Raw genomic sequence first — 17,463 nt, 5'->3', positions numbered from 1 at the left:
CTTTTTCATCTATCGTTCTCCCAGATGGTCGACTATATACATGTGCGTATGTCTGCTCACGCATGTGCACGCTCCTATAATTGAAGAGCATCTAATTGATTCGCCTCGTATCGAATATGGGATGGAAACGTGTCCCGAATGACTTGGCTGGAACAGTGACCAAGTCAGGCATGTAAACACGGCGAATTGTATCGATGCTCGGTCGACTGGAAAGCCTATAAAGCCTGGCTGAGTCGTGCCAGAAAGAAAGGATTTAACCAATGCGTCGGATTTCTCGCTCAATTTGCTGAATATGACTGTGCCTCGATGCATGAACAGGAGTACAATGCCCGAGTCTTTTCGGAGATTGGTCTTTTCTCACCATATTCGACGCGTCAAACGTATGCTTGATATCGAGTCACGATTAAAGGGATGAATTGTTTCGATGCTGGCTGAAACACGGGTCGTTTAAGAGGGTGTATGGTATAACAACAGGCGACGATTTAATCGTAATAAATAAACTTGCGAAATAGGAAATAAGCTTTGTGCTTTGGGGACGAATGTTTTGTTTATCGGATTTATTGGTTTACGAAACGAAGGAAAATTGATACTATCGTTATAATTTTTAATAACGCTCCGATCAATTGCGTGAAAATTCTCTGAATGAAGACAAAATATCCCGAACAGTATTTAATAGCATAATTTTTGAAAGTAATATCACTGCGTAATATTTTCCGGCCTTCTACTTGTGACAATCAAGCAAACTTACAAAAAGGTGCGACCTTATGGACACAATGAAGTATTCGATGCCGGTTTTTTGCTCGATTCAAGAGAGATATAACGGTAATGATCATTACGCCACTGCTTGAACCACAGTTTCATTGTATCCCTCATTCAGGGGCCAGAGGAACACCGTACTTCCGTCTGTTACAATAGAACAAGTATTTACGCAGTATCCTACTGAGCTTCGACTTCTCTCTGTCACAATTTGTCGGATCATTTACAACCCAATCGTAGTTTTCTATCGGGCAGAGAATTTCTTAAGTACGAAGAACAGAAGGGAGAATTGTTACAGCGATACGCGTGATTTCTTGCTTCATTTGTATGTCAAAGATTCCCCTAAGATATTACAAGTCCTTTTTCGATTAAAACCAAAGCGAAATTGGCGAAAGATTCGCGAAAGCTGTCAAGCACGATATCTATCAAAATATCATCAACTGAAATTATTAATATTTATTTTCTATAAAAAAGTTGAAAGTAGATATGTATTTTTTGTATCTAGTACCAAAAGAAATCTCGAAGATAGAGAGACATCTAATTATTTTCTAAATTAATTGAATTAAACTATGGTTTTCCCACCGTATTTCCACTCGTTTTATTTTCACACCCTCGAAGGGTTAAATCGTCGATTGCATCGAAAACTAGTTCCACGAATAGGTCAGATAATCGAGAGTTAAATAACTGGATCGAGTGTTTTATCAGTATATACATCGTGAACGATCATGCTTCAGGTAGACAGGCAGGTAAGCAACGATCGAAAGCAAAGATCGGTAAAATCCTTGAGAGCTGGTCGTATTGGATGGTGAAAGGATAGGATGCTAACAAAAGAATCATCGACACTGAGGTAAAGTTAACAGAATAATCAGAGAAATTACTATACCGTCGACGAGCTGCGTTCGTATCTTCGTATTGTTTTCTGGTATTCCCGTTACCCATTGCGAGAGACAACCGACGCTCATAGTATCCGGTGTACGGTGATTATCGCGAAAAAGAGAAATTGCGATCGTGAGAATGCAACAAAGATACATTTGTTTTCATGGAAATTGCTGTGGGGAAAGATGAATACCGGTTTTTGAGGTACAAATATTCGGAAAGTTTATAACACGTTTGACAAAACGTGAATTTTCCTATTAGCGTCGATGGATACGATTTAGTACTAGCGATACTCGTAATAATTGAATCTTACTTTCTATAAATCTTAAATTGACATTATCAAAAATGCTCGAGAAATCCAAGTCCTTCGCACAATTTGCAACATTTGGACGTTAGAAATCAAATAATATATTTCTCTGTACGAATAGCAGATTTTACACGTAACACGAACAATATAATACTTTAAACGAGTCATAAGAGATGCGAAAAGCTGCAACTTAACCGCGTGGTACACTTTCTCACGGATGATTTCACGTTCAAGGGCTGAACTCGTGGCCAACAACGTGATCTGTATAAATGCTGCGATTCTTCGCATCACGTAGGTGTCAATTTTTGCCAGGTGATTTTGGCACGGACACCGTCTGGTGACCTCGTTCGAGGATCGTCTCGCTGTTCACCGGAGAAAGGTGGCTACTCGAAAAAAGAAGAGAGAAAAAAAATATAAAACGGACAGAGAGCAACAGTCGCTAGAGGAACAAGGAAAGAGAAAGAAAACGGAGAGAGTAGTTGACGAAGCGTGGAATGAAAAGATTAGAAGGTTATTCGTCGCTGGTCAAAGTTACGTAACGCCAGGATGTCCGTTCGTCTGGTTCATAAGGCATTCAGTGAGCAGCTACCGCTTCCACCTCGCCGGAACAGTTTTGAATCGCGCCTCGGAGCAACAGAGAAGAGAACTTTCCGGTTGACTCTCAGCCTGCTTTACGACACGTTACGTGTCGCGGGCAAAGCGATCGTCTACGTGTTTTATGTAAGAGGAAAGAAACGAAGAATACGAAAAATCTAACGGAGTTCGTTGTTCTTGACAAAGCTCTACGTAGTAGTAGGTTTCAGGATAAGTTTCTTTCGATTTATTTATCTTAGGGTTCGTGGTATCGTAATCACGAAATATCCAAAATTTTCATACCATCGGGGAAATTCGTATTTTTATATACACGGCCAGCTGATTTTTTCGTAGATATTTGATTTCTTACTATTTCGCACTTTTCTAACTTCTCGTTACACCGTGACTATTATTATTATACACGCAATTTGATATTGCGCTCGATCTGATTCTTACTTAATTCCAACCTCCGATCTAAACTTAAAAACATCCAACGTTGCTATTTTTTTCAATTTTGATCAACTTTCATTCTACGAATTATTTATCTCTTTTATATTCGATTTTATATATCGCTCGAGTAAGTCTTTTCCTGCAAGTTTTTCTCTCTCTTTTTACGTATGAAATCACGGTGAAACCAAATGTAATATGTATCCCAGATTCTTCCGAAAGAAACGCTGTTCCAATGGTTGAAGCTAAGAAACCGTTTCTTTTTTCTGAATTATATTCGTCGTGTCCGTTAAAATAGAAGATTTTTCGGTTACGTGACTCGGAAATGGCGTGCACGCAGAGTGAACTGGATTCACCGGTGATACCGGTGTTACCAGGAAACGACCGCCACTCGTAACGCCTCCCACGATGGAGAAATTAGCGCAGGTGTCTTAATTGTTCGCGTAAAACTAGCTAGGAATACCTTTCGCGACACGTCGCAAGGTCTACACTGTCTACACCGAGGTGAACGTTACGAAATGCATTTCGTGCAGTCGTTCGAACACCTAAAAGTGCCGCATGAAAGCACGCCTAGGCTTGAGAGTGAAATTCGTACTTTCTTTTAATTATTTATGTGTCAGTAGAGCGAGAGTTTACAACCGACACCCTCGATTTTTCTTTTAATCGTGCTGCTATTCTTAAAAAGGAATTGATATTAGAATGATTCAGAACTTGTAACATTTTATATGAGTAATAAATGGCGCTATCAACGAGCATTAGTCATTGACTATGAGAAATTAATAAAGAAAAATCGAGACGCGAGAGTATCGTTCAAATAAATTGTCGTCTCTATGAAATACCGCATAGATTTAAATTTTCATCACGGTCGAATTAAAATCGACTCTTTTAATCATTGCCCCTTTGTCGAGACATCGAAGAACGTTTCCCCTCGATAAATAGCGGTAAGTGATAAAACGCAGGTGTTATTTCGCGTCACTTTTCGTTTAGACTCGATCCTTCTCTCAGCTTATAACGTTCAACTCGAAATTTAAAACCTAACTTTACAACGATCGCATCTCCGTCGCGAAACTGTTAAACCACGCGTTTACCGTAACGCCAAACTGCGAAGTTGCGTCGTACGCTTTCTCTGTTCTCGAGGAAACATACATAAAGTATCTATGTAAGTGTATTGCTGTACCTAAGTGCAAGTACATAACTGATCTAAGAGTTTCGTTAAAGCGATTTTTGTTGTTTATTTTTAAGATTAAGCTCGCTTGCTTTTATCTCTGTATGCAAAACAAATTTGAGTAATTGGAAAATTCATATGTACGTATACACTTGCAGATAACTATATGATGATTAAGGATTATAACGTGTCATTTGCGCGCCTTTACGCGTCGTACGCGGGATATGGTTCCCCTCTGGGTAAAGTGGAGTTTGCACGGATGCTATGATTCGACTGACTTTACGCTGGAAACACAGGTCCATAAAGTTTAGCGTCGCCTTTGCAACGCGCCGATGCGAATGCGAAACACGTGTTGTTAATTTGTTACGGGCCGAGTTACGCAGCGACTGAGAGAGCCACGCGCTCTTTTCTCTTTCTCTTCGCTCGAGACCCTCGATACAAAGGAAAATCGGAAAATTTAGTTTGACGCGGAATTCGTGATCGAACTCGTAATGCCGGTTGGTTTGTGCGAAATAGAAAAGGCGAGCAGTTTGCTATAGTTCTTTGCTTTACCTTTTGTTCCGAGATTGTTATGTTACGCGCAAGTATCCTTCGATTCTCGACATAGCTTAAATTATAACCGGTAAGGTGGACATAAAAATCAATGTAACACGATCCTCTCATTATATTAAACAATATGAGATTAACCAATATCACGCGAGTTACGTATTACCCTTAATCCCAGACTAGAGAATCCTATTTGATCCTCGTCTAACTAGCTTTTCCAAAAAAAAAAAAAAAAACAAAAAGAAAAAGACAAAATTCCATCGATTTCACGAGACTTCCATAAGAAATGGATAAAAAAGAAAAAACAATATATATCGCTCCTACGTTCGTGGAAACCAAACGATTTTCTTGATTTTTTGGAGACTCCTTTCAAAACAGAACACGTCCTGTTACCACGTCGAAAATCTGTCTCCGATACGGGTACACCGCATGATCAAAACTGACGAACGGTTTACGCACAAATACAGTTCGGTTCATCAGGCTCGCGCCATTGAATAGTTAATACCTATTTTCGTTTTGGTGAATATGTATGCATATATGTATACGCGTACACAATCATAGAATCTATGGGCATTTTATTTGGCCCCGGTGGACCGTGTCAAAATCCCCAGCCGCGATCCGAAGCTAAAATCCCGTATCGAGGGCCACGATTGGTCGGCACTTGATTGAATTGGCGGTCACTACCGGGCATTAGGTTCACCATCCAAAGGATTGAATTTCTGTCACAATTATCGACCCCTCCCCGATCACTCATACCCCTTTTTCGTTCGTTTGTATAGCGTATACACCTACGAGGCTTCGTTTCAAATCCACCACGGTCTAAGCGCAGCTGCGGCCTTTTCCGTCGCCGAGAATAAATCTAAACTTGAATTTCAATTCGACTATGCAATTTACGGCTAAGACGGATATACGAATTTTCAGAAGGGATTCCATATCCGGTATTACCGGATAATCGAATATTTCTACTCTTGGGGTTGCTTCAAAATCCACGATTTAAGGCAATCTCAAATTTGTCACGCTTTATGCAGCTTCTTTTTGAGAAATCGTTACAGACGGTTGCTATATATCTAGTCTTTTATCTGGATCGATAAGTGAAACATCTTTTAGAGTTATATTTTACAGTGTATTTTTGAAATATCGTCGAACCTTAACCGGTGTGATACAAGTGCTGATGTGTAAACGATACATAAACGGTTAAAACATGTTAACTACCTTGAGTCCCAAGTTTCATTTCACGTTTCATCCTACTCATTCGTTCACAGCCATCGATACACCATAAAAGCTTTCTCACATTTCTCCACGGACACGATTACTGGAAATAAACTTAACGAGGACTCGTAAAATTATGAAAACGTCTTAATTAATCCAATAAAGAGGATGATGGTCGAAATCGTGGATTTCGAATGATCGGTTCCTTTCGCCACGCCCAAAGAAAAAAAGAAAAAAAAAATGTGTGAGAGCGGGGTTCATCGAAAATTTCCTCACATTCTCCAGGTTTCTTGGAGACAGTGCACGAGCCGCGTCGAAATGAAAAGAGTGTCATGGCCGAGGTAGTTGGGCGTGCGTGGTGTATAAGTAGGTACATACCGACTACAACACCATGGTGCGTGCACTTTCGTCGTTAAACCGCAGGAAAAAAGGAACGTGAGATGAATCTGCCCTGTACGCGTAATCGGGATCGACGTCGAATCCGATATTCCGATCAAGAGCCACGTTAGAAAGTGTTGCACCATCCATCTGACGCGTTTATCCCGCCTCGTAAATGCCTATATATAGAGTGGAAATGTATGCACACAGTGCACAGCCTTACGTGAAGTAATATTAAGGCGAGGATCGAGGCGATTCGTGCTCTTGCCACAACACGCTCCTGCATAACTAAAACGAACGATCTTAGGACGTTCGATCTTCCTCAACTACACGCCGTGTCGTGGAACACGATTCTGATTTACCCCTTTGCACGATTCTTTTTTTTTTTTTTTTGTATCAAACACTCGGTCGATGGACGAGAATTTGTAAAATACCCGACCGGTGACTGGTTTTTTTTAATTCTTTAAAGCGAGAAAGACGAGTTGGCACGAAATTTTCACGCTTGTCAATATGATAATATTTGTACGAATTTCCATTGAAAATAGATTATACGGTATTTGGATTTGGAAGAATTAAAATTGATCCGTTTGAAATTGATTTTTGTCAAAGACTCGTGTATACAATATAAAAGATTTTGTTAGAGCAGAATCGTGTGTTTAAGAGGAAGAGCACGAGGTACACAACGTATACGTATACGAAACGCATTATTACACTTCGAATGACATGTTCATAAAACTGCCCTAACTTAATGTAACTCGCAAACACGAACGATCAATCTAGTTCCGAGCCCGATTTATGAGCGATTCCCAGAGTGTTTGATTCAATTATTCGATGGAATTATCGAACAGGAAATCGCCGGAAAACTTGCTTCCGACGATATTTCCCGTTGGACGACGCGATTGGAGAATTCACCAGTGAGTTCTATTCTTCTATGTATCTAATCTTTATGAAGCCAGTTTGTTTTTTTTAGATAAAACATACATATCGACCGGTAAAATAATCAAATTTCTAAACAGAGGATGAAATTAAATTTTCCTTTCTGTTAAAAAAAAAAAAAAAGAAAATGAAAATTAACAAAAAATACTGTTTTGCTATTTTATTAATTGATCCGCAATATCACGCGTTTCGATTAAAACCAAGTGTCATTATTACGAACAAACCTTAACACTAACAACATATAAAAGTACCAGAGTAATGAAAATAATTATAAAGACAGGAGTTTTATAGATTTACAGTTATACAATTTTGGTTATTCAAATCATTCATCGTAAAACAGATAACGCTTATCAAAAATAATTATCAAACATCAGCACCAACGACATATCCTGAAACGAACAGGTAATTCAAGTACATAATTGGCATAACAAAATTGGCGCTGACTAGAATTACTTCGAAGAAAACTAATAAGAAGGAAAAAGATCTTTAAATGATTCACCTTCCGTCCAAATAGATAATATCGAGAAGAAAGAATGAACCAAATCGAACCGCTTTTCACCGTTAATCAATCGTTAATAGCGTGCAAGAACTACACGCTCGTGTCATAGCTCGCGCGCGCGCATTCACTCGCTTGCTATCGGAAGAAAAGTCGACGTATAAACTCGAAGAGCTGCACTGGCGGGGTTACAAAACAGGATCGACAAGCGACTTGCACGGGCGCTCATAATATTGTCATAAGGCCTACACCTGCGTGGATACAAGCTGCAGCGGAGCGACCGTTTAAGCTACGCTCGCAAGAAGAAACGAGTCAAAGTACATCAGCAGGCTCGCGACGAATGATCGCAATCTACTTTGATCTCGATCCGCTTTTCTATGGCCTCGACGCGACCCGAACACGGATCCTGACCTCCGTTAACCTGGTATCTCTGACCTCGACAACCAAACTTGTCTGCGGAATATCGCTTCTTATCGATTAGATTCCTAAAATATCGGCTTTCTATAAAATTCATAGCTAAAACAATGGAATCAGATGTTAGGAAGTAGGAAAAATTGAAACGCGAGATAGTTGGATATTTAACGCGTAAAGATGCACGGTCGGTCGCGATTGTCGAAAGATTTACTCGTTATACTTGTCGGCAGATTTTAAACTGTTTTGCTTCGTTCGTTGATTTAAATCGTACGACGTATGTCGCGAATGAAGTAACAACGAAGTACGCTTCTATCTTCATTCGTTTATATATATAGAATCGTTTCAGAGGAATAAACTTTTCGTAAGCTTGGTTTTCTCCTTTGAGAAACCCAGGAAAGGGTAAAGGAAAATATGAGATTCGATAAGAGCACAGAGCTTATCTGTAATGTTGAATTTTATGTTAATGAAGATATATGAAGAAGAAACGAGATGAAAGAAAGCCGAAAGCTGTCTAATCTAACGGTGTTTTATCAATTTCCTTCCACTAGTCGTACTTAGCTTGAAAAATAGGTCATTCGAAAGAATTAGCGCGCTTACGATCGTTAAAAGAATTAATGTTTTTGTTTGCTGTCAGATATTCATCGACAATCTTGTACTTTATACCGCGACCATTAATCCGAGAAAAAAGTAAATTGTGTAAGTTTCACAGCTGTCTTTACATGTCAAACGTGAATTTATTTTATTACACGCAGCAATTGGTCGTGTTTCCCAAAGCAATAAACAGAAAAAAATTGAGTAGTTACGGGACATCGAACAACGATCATATTGCGATATTTTACAATAAACATTAATCTTCCTATCGCGAGTACACGAAACAATTACCCTTTTTCGCTCCGTATTCGGAGACAGAATTGATATTCCTCGTAACAGAAGAATTTCCATCAACTACCACACGCTCATTCACACACTCATACACGCACACAGTGCTGCATGCCGCGAGTTACAGCACAGCCTTCCTATATCGATATCCAGACCAGCCAGAAGCAAACGGGAGTCGTACGAACGTGTTACGATGAAAACGATCGCGAGATCGTGTTTTTATTCGTTAGCTGATCCGATCCGATCATGGGTTCATCGAGTCGGCAATAGAAGCCAATATAATCCTGTCCGGAAATAAACGTGGCCCCCCTATTGTTCGGAGCTAAAAGGACGAGGCGTGTTCAACGCGAGAAAGGAAGCGGAAATATTTCACCGTCCGGTGTACGTTAATCTGACGTTCAACGTATACCTAACCAATCTGCCTGTGACTCTCTTCTAATGGTCAAAGACATTAAGTTCCTAACTTTTTACAGTATTATCTGTCCCCTCCCTTCTCGCACGCTTTATCATCGTTCCTCGCTTCATTATCTTTTTCGACGAGGACTCATCCCCAAAGCATACAATACCGACTAGCACGATCCCAGGGGTTCTCATTTGTCTCTTTTTTTCTCTTCTGTTTTCGAGTCTTCACCTTCTCGACACCAGCCGCACGAAATGACCGAGTTTTCGAAAAAATTTTACGAAACCGGGTAAACACGGTCGGTTCGCTGGGTAACGGTATCTTATAGTCGTTAATAATATCCGGTCGTTTATACAGACTGGAAAACCGAAAGGGTATACGTAGGTCTTCGAGACCGAAATTTCACAATTACTGACCCTCGGCCCTTATTACGAGACAAAGAAGAAAAGGGAGAGAGAGAGAGAGACAGAGGGAGAGAGAGAGAGAGACAGAGGGAGAGAGAGAGAGACAAAGTCAAGTTTGTTGTTGAAGCGGGTTCCACTCGCCGTAAACAGATTATTCACGGTACAAATGGAATGACGATAGCAGGCTATGGATAAATAATTCCTGCTTGATACGATCGGTGTATATATCGTGTATATATGTATATTATTGCTGGTTATAAGCGAAAGATTTTTATTCCGTTAGCGGGAATTTCCATGGGGATTACCGTGATTTGGGATTTAAACTTTAGAAAGTTCGACAATAGCATCGAATATGTCGAGATATTACGAGGCGATGAAAGATATGTGACGAATTTCTTTCTAAACTGTTCCTATTCAGAAGTAAGTTTCTAATATAAATATGTAGAACTTTTCGAACGGTGAAAGGTGTGTGAAATATTTCGAAACGAACGACGTTCTCTTCGTAGCTTCGACGAAAGAAGTTTGGATGTTTGAAATAATGGATCTATCTTAATTATTCTTTCTTTATTTCTATATTTCTTTACTCCATATCGAACTTGAGACAAAAGGCTAAGAAAATCTCGCGTAATTACGAATCTTTAGGAATTTTTGAAAGCGAGAAAGTTGGGACAGAGAAATTTCGAAGACAGTTACGTTAGCAGTTCCTCATTGTCGATTTTCATTTTGTAATCGAAGTCTTCGTGATTTGAATAATATTACGTATCAAATAGCTTGTGTATTTTGATTTACTAATGAATGGCACGGACAACTTGGTATATTATCTTTAGAAGTAGCTATGTACACGATCAATTATGAAACCGAAGTTCTTTAAATAAACGATCGATTTTATTTTCGTACGAATCGATTTAAACGTTCAGCTACCGATAGAACATACTAAACACAGGTTCCTTTTCAAAATCTTCTGCCTAGCATCGCAAAAGTATGTTTTTTAATTCAGCGTTGACTCGATCGAAGAGAGAAGTATTCGTTGTACGACTTTTGAACGACGTACGACTTTAAAGTAAACCAGCGAGTCAAGTCTACAATCATAACACAACTATACAATCAACGAACACGAACATCGAATTGTGTTTAGAATAGTACACGTTCGTTTCTCTACTATTCTTCTCGATTCCTCCTTGCTTTCATTAAATTGACACACACGTGCATTTTTAAAGATCAACCACAAAAGTTCATTTTCGAATATCTTCGATTTAACATCGATCTAGAATATACTCTCGTTCGTTCCTTGTATCAATTTCACACGTTGTTATATATTACGTATGTTAAAAAGGCAGCACGTCCTGATAGGCATTCTGTTATCTTACGTTTCGATGTGTAAAGATTGCAATAAAAGAATATCCAAATTTATAGCTATTTATTTTTTCTTCGTAACGACGATTCATCATCGTGTCAATTCGACACGAAAGTTGCGAAAACAAAGAACGAACAAGGGTTAACACAGTAACGGCAGCTGACATAATATTACGTACTTTCATAGCTGAATTATATTCCGATAGTTCAATTATCAATGGTTACAAGCAAAGAGGAATTTCTTCCGTATATTCACATTTAATAAGAACGATTGTCATAAATCACGATACTTTACCCTTCCGCAATATCAAAGATTTACGCTTTTCTAATCGACGATTTCCACGAAATCAGCGGCCGTGAACGTGTTAAATAATAACGCGTCGTTTGCGCGATTGTCAAACTGAATGGACAATAAACAACATTGATAGGACTCACCATTCGAATCGCTGCTTGTTGAACCGGGTTCCTGGACGTTATCCGATAAGAAGAGCGTCTTATTCAGCTCGAGTCCTCTTCGGCTGTCGTTCCGTTTCTCACGAAAAGGAATCAACACTGTCACAGCACCAAACAACTTCGTCGCGTCGTATCTTTGGCTTTCGTTTAAAAGGATGGGGAAAAGGTAACGCGAAAAACGGTTCGTTGGGTTTTCATTGCGTCGCGATCGATTTCACCGGGATCATGATCCACGTTCGAAACCAGTTTCGATTCTCGTCCCGGGGAACGGATGCACTCTCGAAAAATGCGGCTTGCGTCTGCGCACAGGCTGCCTTCTGTTCGATGCAGGCGTCGAGTGGCGACTGTCGTTTCTTCCGACAGTCGGCTGCTCCTGGCCTGTCCCTTCCCCCGCCCTGGCGGCATCGAGAGAGCCGACTACAACCGCGGATTTATGCTATTACCGCACCGCTGCCACCCCCTATGCTCCACTGCGCCGAGGTCTATGGCTACCCCTTCCCGGTGGCCTCTTCTTTTCAATCGTAGGCATCGTCACACTGTGCTTCCTTCCTTCGTCCTCCTATCGCTTCCACAATGACTCGACCGTCCTGAAAAACGAGAGAAATGATTTTTCATGTATATACCCGGCAATTTTCGATGGGATATGCCGCCCTCCTTTGTTAAAATACATACTATTTAGTATTTTTTCGTTTCGCTTTAATTAATTTTTTAATTAATTCGTCGATAGTTTATACGTCAATCAATTGGAAATTTATGTTAGGAAAGTGATGTTTCGGAGTAGACAAAATGTTCAGTGTCCTGACGCCAAAACCGGTTCAGATGTGATTTTGGGGGCACCGGTCAGAGATTTCGTGTAAGAAGACATCGGTTAAAAATAGGTTAAAAGGCGATACAATGCGTTGGAAGATCTTATGCAAAATACTAATAGATGCAATCATTCGTAATTTAGGATTGTATAATTTCCATATGTAAATGTACATCATTAAATAATCGATAACGATTAATATGTATAAATATATAGCTAACGTAATTGTTTTAAAACAATAATTCTTTTTACTCTTTTTGTAGATTTTCTACAAGCAAAATATTCTAAATTATTTTAAATATTATTATATCTGCAATATACTATACTCTAACATACGTGTAGATTCGCTAAGATATAACTAACTTTTGTTAAAATAACTCTGTTTCTTAAACTATGACTTTCTAAAATTGTATAATTGCGAAATCCCATAAAATCACCGAAATGGCAGCTCATAAATGGTCATCTGCAAATAGTTTACTATGCCTTAATAACATCAGTTTCTTAATCCTCTAATTCTGCTGCCTTAATTGCACCCTAAAATCCGCTCGTAACACAATATACACTACGGTTTAAAGGTATATGTATTTTCTCTAACGTTACTTCAAACTAGCAAGATATGGATTGTAAAGTTTCTTAACTGTAATTATAATCATAAATTTGTCAATTTCATTTACATATTTCAATAACATCCGTCTTACTGAAAACCATTTAAAATGCTAGAATATTCAGGTAACACGCAGGTATAATGCAGGTATTATGCAAATAGTATACAAAGACACTACAGTAATCCCGCAACGTTTAAATCCGAGTTATTAAGTCGGATAAGTTTCCTAACCCATAACGGTTATCGTACTTATGAATTTTCTCTAAACATCCCAACGGTCAAGACAATATCCCGTTTGCATTCGACGCTCACCTTTGACGCTCACAAAAGATATATTTTAACAAATACGAAGATGGTACCCCATTGGGGGTAGCCACCCACATGATAATCAAACAGATAAAAAATTCTACCAAATGTCCAAATTGGACAAATTGTGAATGTGAAATTTTAAATAAAAAAAAAAAAGTAGCCTGCTTAAAAAATCGCGAGATCCAACCTATTCCCTTCCTCTTCATTCGTTGGCTCTTCATCATCGGTGGTGGAATCATCCCTCGTGTCTCGACAAATTTGTTCGCCAGGACACGATCCGGACATTTGGCGGACTTCGTTAAAGTATATATCCAGTTGGTTCGATGGCTGCAGGTCCGGGCTGCCCCTCGGTGCACCCACACAGATCGGCTTGTCCGTGCGAAAACCGGCACGGCAGCGCGTGTGCACGCACGTGCGTGCCATGCCACGCGATTTCAGCCCCTGCGGAATAAATCAAGTGAAGAAAACCTGCCGGAAGGTATTAACGTTGGGGTCGGCTCACCCCGCGTGTTGTGTCCCTTCTCGCATCCCGGAGAGGGTTAAGCTGTACCCCGCTGCCCTTATCGCGCGTCCCTGAAACGCCGTGTACTCCCAAGGGATCTTCTCGTCTGGATTTACTCGACTGACGAGCGCGATCCTGCTCGCTGAGCGACTAAAGTGGGCTAGAGGGATAGGGGGGTTATGCAAGCCTGGTACGACGAAGAGAAACAATGTGCGAATACTAGAAAGGGGAACAGAGAGAGTAGGACAGAGAATGGGCGATGGAAGCGGAGGGTGAGCGATGTTAGAGAGAGGACAAGAGCGAGGGAATCCCTTATCAGAGGTCGCGCATGACGAGACAAGCTAATTGTGTTATCAGTGCAGAACGGACGCTGCCTCCATCCTCCTCGCCTCGTCCTGACCATCATCGGTCGCCCTTTCCGATCTGCTACAAGCACCAGTGTTTATTTTGTAAACTGTGCTAACACGAGCCCCGACCGACCCATCGTCTCTTTCGTTCGTGTGCTGAAAATTGCAACGGCGTGTAACGCGACAGATCGAACGACCCGCGGCTCTTGTCCACGCTTTTTCGGCAATACATGCATGTATATTTGTTCGGGACTCCCCCACTTTAACCGATGGCTCCGTTGCTTCCGCTTCCGCGTGTAAAGCGTGCCGTGCGTGTAATTAACGGTGGACATCTTGTTCAATCCCCTGGGACCAAGATGACACTCTGGCGTGGTGTTTTACTAGAACGGCACGCGTGTTTCTTGCAATTATTCCATCATGCTCGGTGCTTTGTAAATATTTCGTAAAATGCAAAGCTACGGTGATTCGCGAAATATTTGGATAGTTACCATAGAAAATTCTCGTGGATATTACGCGAGTGTTAAATAGAACATTTTGAGATTTTATTTCCGCTATAATGAAACACGATTGTCGTGATTGTATCAGTAGAATTTGAAACCGATCTAGTTGCTAATAATTTCCGCTGCTATTGTACACTGTGCGAATTTATAATAACCAATGATATATAATTTATCAGCCCTTGGAAAGTTAATTTTCAACAAATTCTTCAAAAGCGCAAGTTGGAACATGGCTTCGGGCAACTCTGTTTATTCTATAACGCAAACTTCGACTGAGAAACCTGCAATAACGGGGTGAAATTTCGTCGAAATGAAAGAGCCAGGGCAAACTCGAACGCGTTCGAAACGTTACTCGGCAACTTCTTTTATACACGCGCTATTATAATCGCGCATATAAAGCGCGCGGTTTGTTTCTTAAAAGAATCGCGCCGCGTAATGTCGACTATTACCGTAATCACTGTTATAAAAGTTTACCGGGCCGGTCAACTTCCTACGATATTTCTGCTACATTATATCCCGATTACAGCAATTTAACGATACCTCGGCGCGGTATCTGTCAGCGTGATGTTTTTCGACATCGAAGAAGAAGCGTTGCACGGGTGGAATCGAAGGGAATCGAGCCGCTCGGAGGAAAAAGGAACCGAATTATCTTCCTGGTGTGTACGTACGCGTACCACGAGGTCTCGTGGTCGTCGCCATCGGCATCGCCGCAACGCAGACGGCTCCATTTATTATTCTATTAAATTCGTAGTTTCCCATCGGGGGCCCACCCCTGCCCGGAGCCATCTCTCACTCATGACTTAATGCGATATTCATACCGCGAGAGGAAAGGGAACCAACTTGGGGTCCGGTCCATATGCTGGCTTGTAATTAAGTCGGATACCCGTTAGATCTTCCGATTTTTTCCCTCTTTTTTTCGGTTACGTGTCCTCGATGATAAAGTGGCACGATATTATCTTCTCTGTTCGTAATGTGTGAATTTCGTGGATTTGGAAATCGTGCGATAAGAATTGTAACGTTTGATGTAAATTGGGATTTTACGTATCTTTCCTATCATTTTATCGAGTACACGTTCGACAATGAGTAAAGAAATTTGAATTAATCCCTTTTATTCGCCGACATTTTTAGTAAGATTAAGATAACGCTCGCGATTGTTTTAATTAGTGGTGATTTAAATTGAGGGAAAAATTTAGAAACCAATTAATTCGTTTCGGGCAAGTTTTCGTTAACTAAAATATCGAAATTGATCGAGTTGCTTAAAACTGCTTCGCTGCTACTATGTATGTAACCTTCGTATCTTTTTGCATCAGAAATGTGTGTGTATCCTTATTTCGAATAATAGTCTTTGTTCCAATACGTTATTCCTTGCTCCGTGTCCTGTCTACGTTACTTTTTTTAAACACACAGCGATTACGATGCAAAAATTATTATCATCGCTATTTAAATGTCCGAATCGGTGCAACATGTGTTAAGCCACACGATAAATAAACACATTCGAGTGGCTTAGATTAAACATGTAAATTGAATGATCAAACCGATGAAAGGATGGAGATTATTCAAGTAATAACATTTACCAAAATCATTACTACTATGTGTAATTACAGTGCTTGGGATGTTGGCTGATACAGTACCATTTAGATAATCGATTGTGCAATGGATGCTGATTTACAATGCATAATCATAGTATGCCTAGACGTGTCTCGAAAATTTATGTTTATTACTATATCACTTCGTATCGATGTATTTTACGTTGGTATACCTCGATACTGAGAATATGTACGTATCATATGTCGAGAACTACCAACGAGGCTCGAAACTTGGATTCTTCATCTCGAGTCACAAGATTTAAGAACGGAAAACGGATAATTCATGAATTATTTTATAGGAATATAAATAAGAAATACAAAATAGGAAACACAGAGTATCCGACGCTCGTTTGTCATATTTTTTTCACTTCTTAACAAATTAATCGGCTTTTAAATACCTGGACCGATCTATGTTATCAATATAATTAAAACAATTTTAGAATTATACGACTATCGTATAAATACTATCAAAAATATCGACGAACAAAGAAACGTTTTTAATTAAGACCGAATCGAACGACGAACGACGTTAAGCGCTTTTTCACGATTGTTTAACGACGTCTTTGGCTATATATAGTATCGAGAAACGGGTAATAACGAGGAGCGACCGAACATCGCGTCGTGCAATCGTGTAAAAGCAGCACACGTGTAATATTAATTTCCACGGGCTACGAAACGATTCTCATCAACGCAGCTGTCCCGCGAAGGAGCAAGCCGGCATATAGGTCTGTAGAGTAACACCTAAATTAATAATTGCCAGTTCCCCACAGTAATTATGTGTGCACGCTCTAGTCGAACAAGTAGGCGGGGACGTGCAGGTAATTGCACGCGCGTGTATACGTTCTCTCTGGAGCAGGAACAGCTTTATACGCGCGATAATTGGAGCCTGCTTACCATAAGGTTCTCATAGGTCAGTGTTTATTCTCTATCCTTTTGCTAACACACCACTCAATTCGATTTATTTTCGGTGAGAACTATCGCGATACTTTAGTTTATTGTTTCAGTTTCTTCGAAGCAAAGCTAACTGATTTCGCTTTTCATTAATTCCTTCGTTATGATTAATATTCAGTTTACAAAAGACAGATACTTTCTTCCGTAAGTTCGCTCGTCGCAAGAAGATGACACAAATAATGATAAATTCTAAGATGAATTTAAAAAAATCGTGTTCGTAATATCGCTGCTTTTTCTATACTTTCAATTTACAGAGTCGATCAACGGTGG

General features: G+C 40.0%; 1 protein-coding gene across 2 annotated transcripts in view; it reads right to left on the bottom strand.

The window, feature by feature from the left end:
* The window catches only part of LOC117166650 (uncharacterized), an 89,952-nt gene that overhangs the window by 47,767 nt on the left and 24,722 nt on the right, over nt 1–17,463 (bottom strand). Inside the window, exons 3-4 of one of the 2 annotated variants that reach the window (XM_076617895.1) lie at nt 13,498–13,972; nt 11,575–12,179 (exon numbers count right to left, since the gene is read on the bottom strand). The gene's annotated coding sequence lies outside the window, so the exon portion shown is untranslated. The remainder of the gene's footprint in view (nt 1–11,574; nt 12,180–13,497; nt 13,973–17,463) is intronic. The other variant, XM_033350811.2, reaches the window with a different exon arrangement.

Source organism: Bombus vancouverensis, chromosome 4 (genome assembly GCF_051014615.1).
Source record: "Bombus vancouverensis nearcticus chromosome 4, iyBomVanc1_principal, whole genome shotgun sequence".
In the NCBI taxonomy this organism is placed as follows: Eukaryota; Metazoa; Arthropoda; class Insecta; order Hymenoptera; family Apidae; genus Bombus; species Bombus vancouverensis.
The sequence above is the reverse complement of the archived record's forward strand: the minus strand, read 5'-3'. Positions and strand labels throughout refer to the sequence as shown.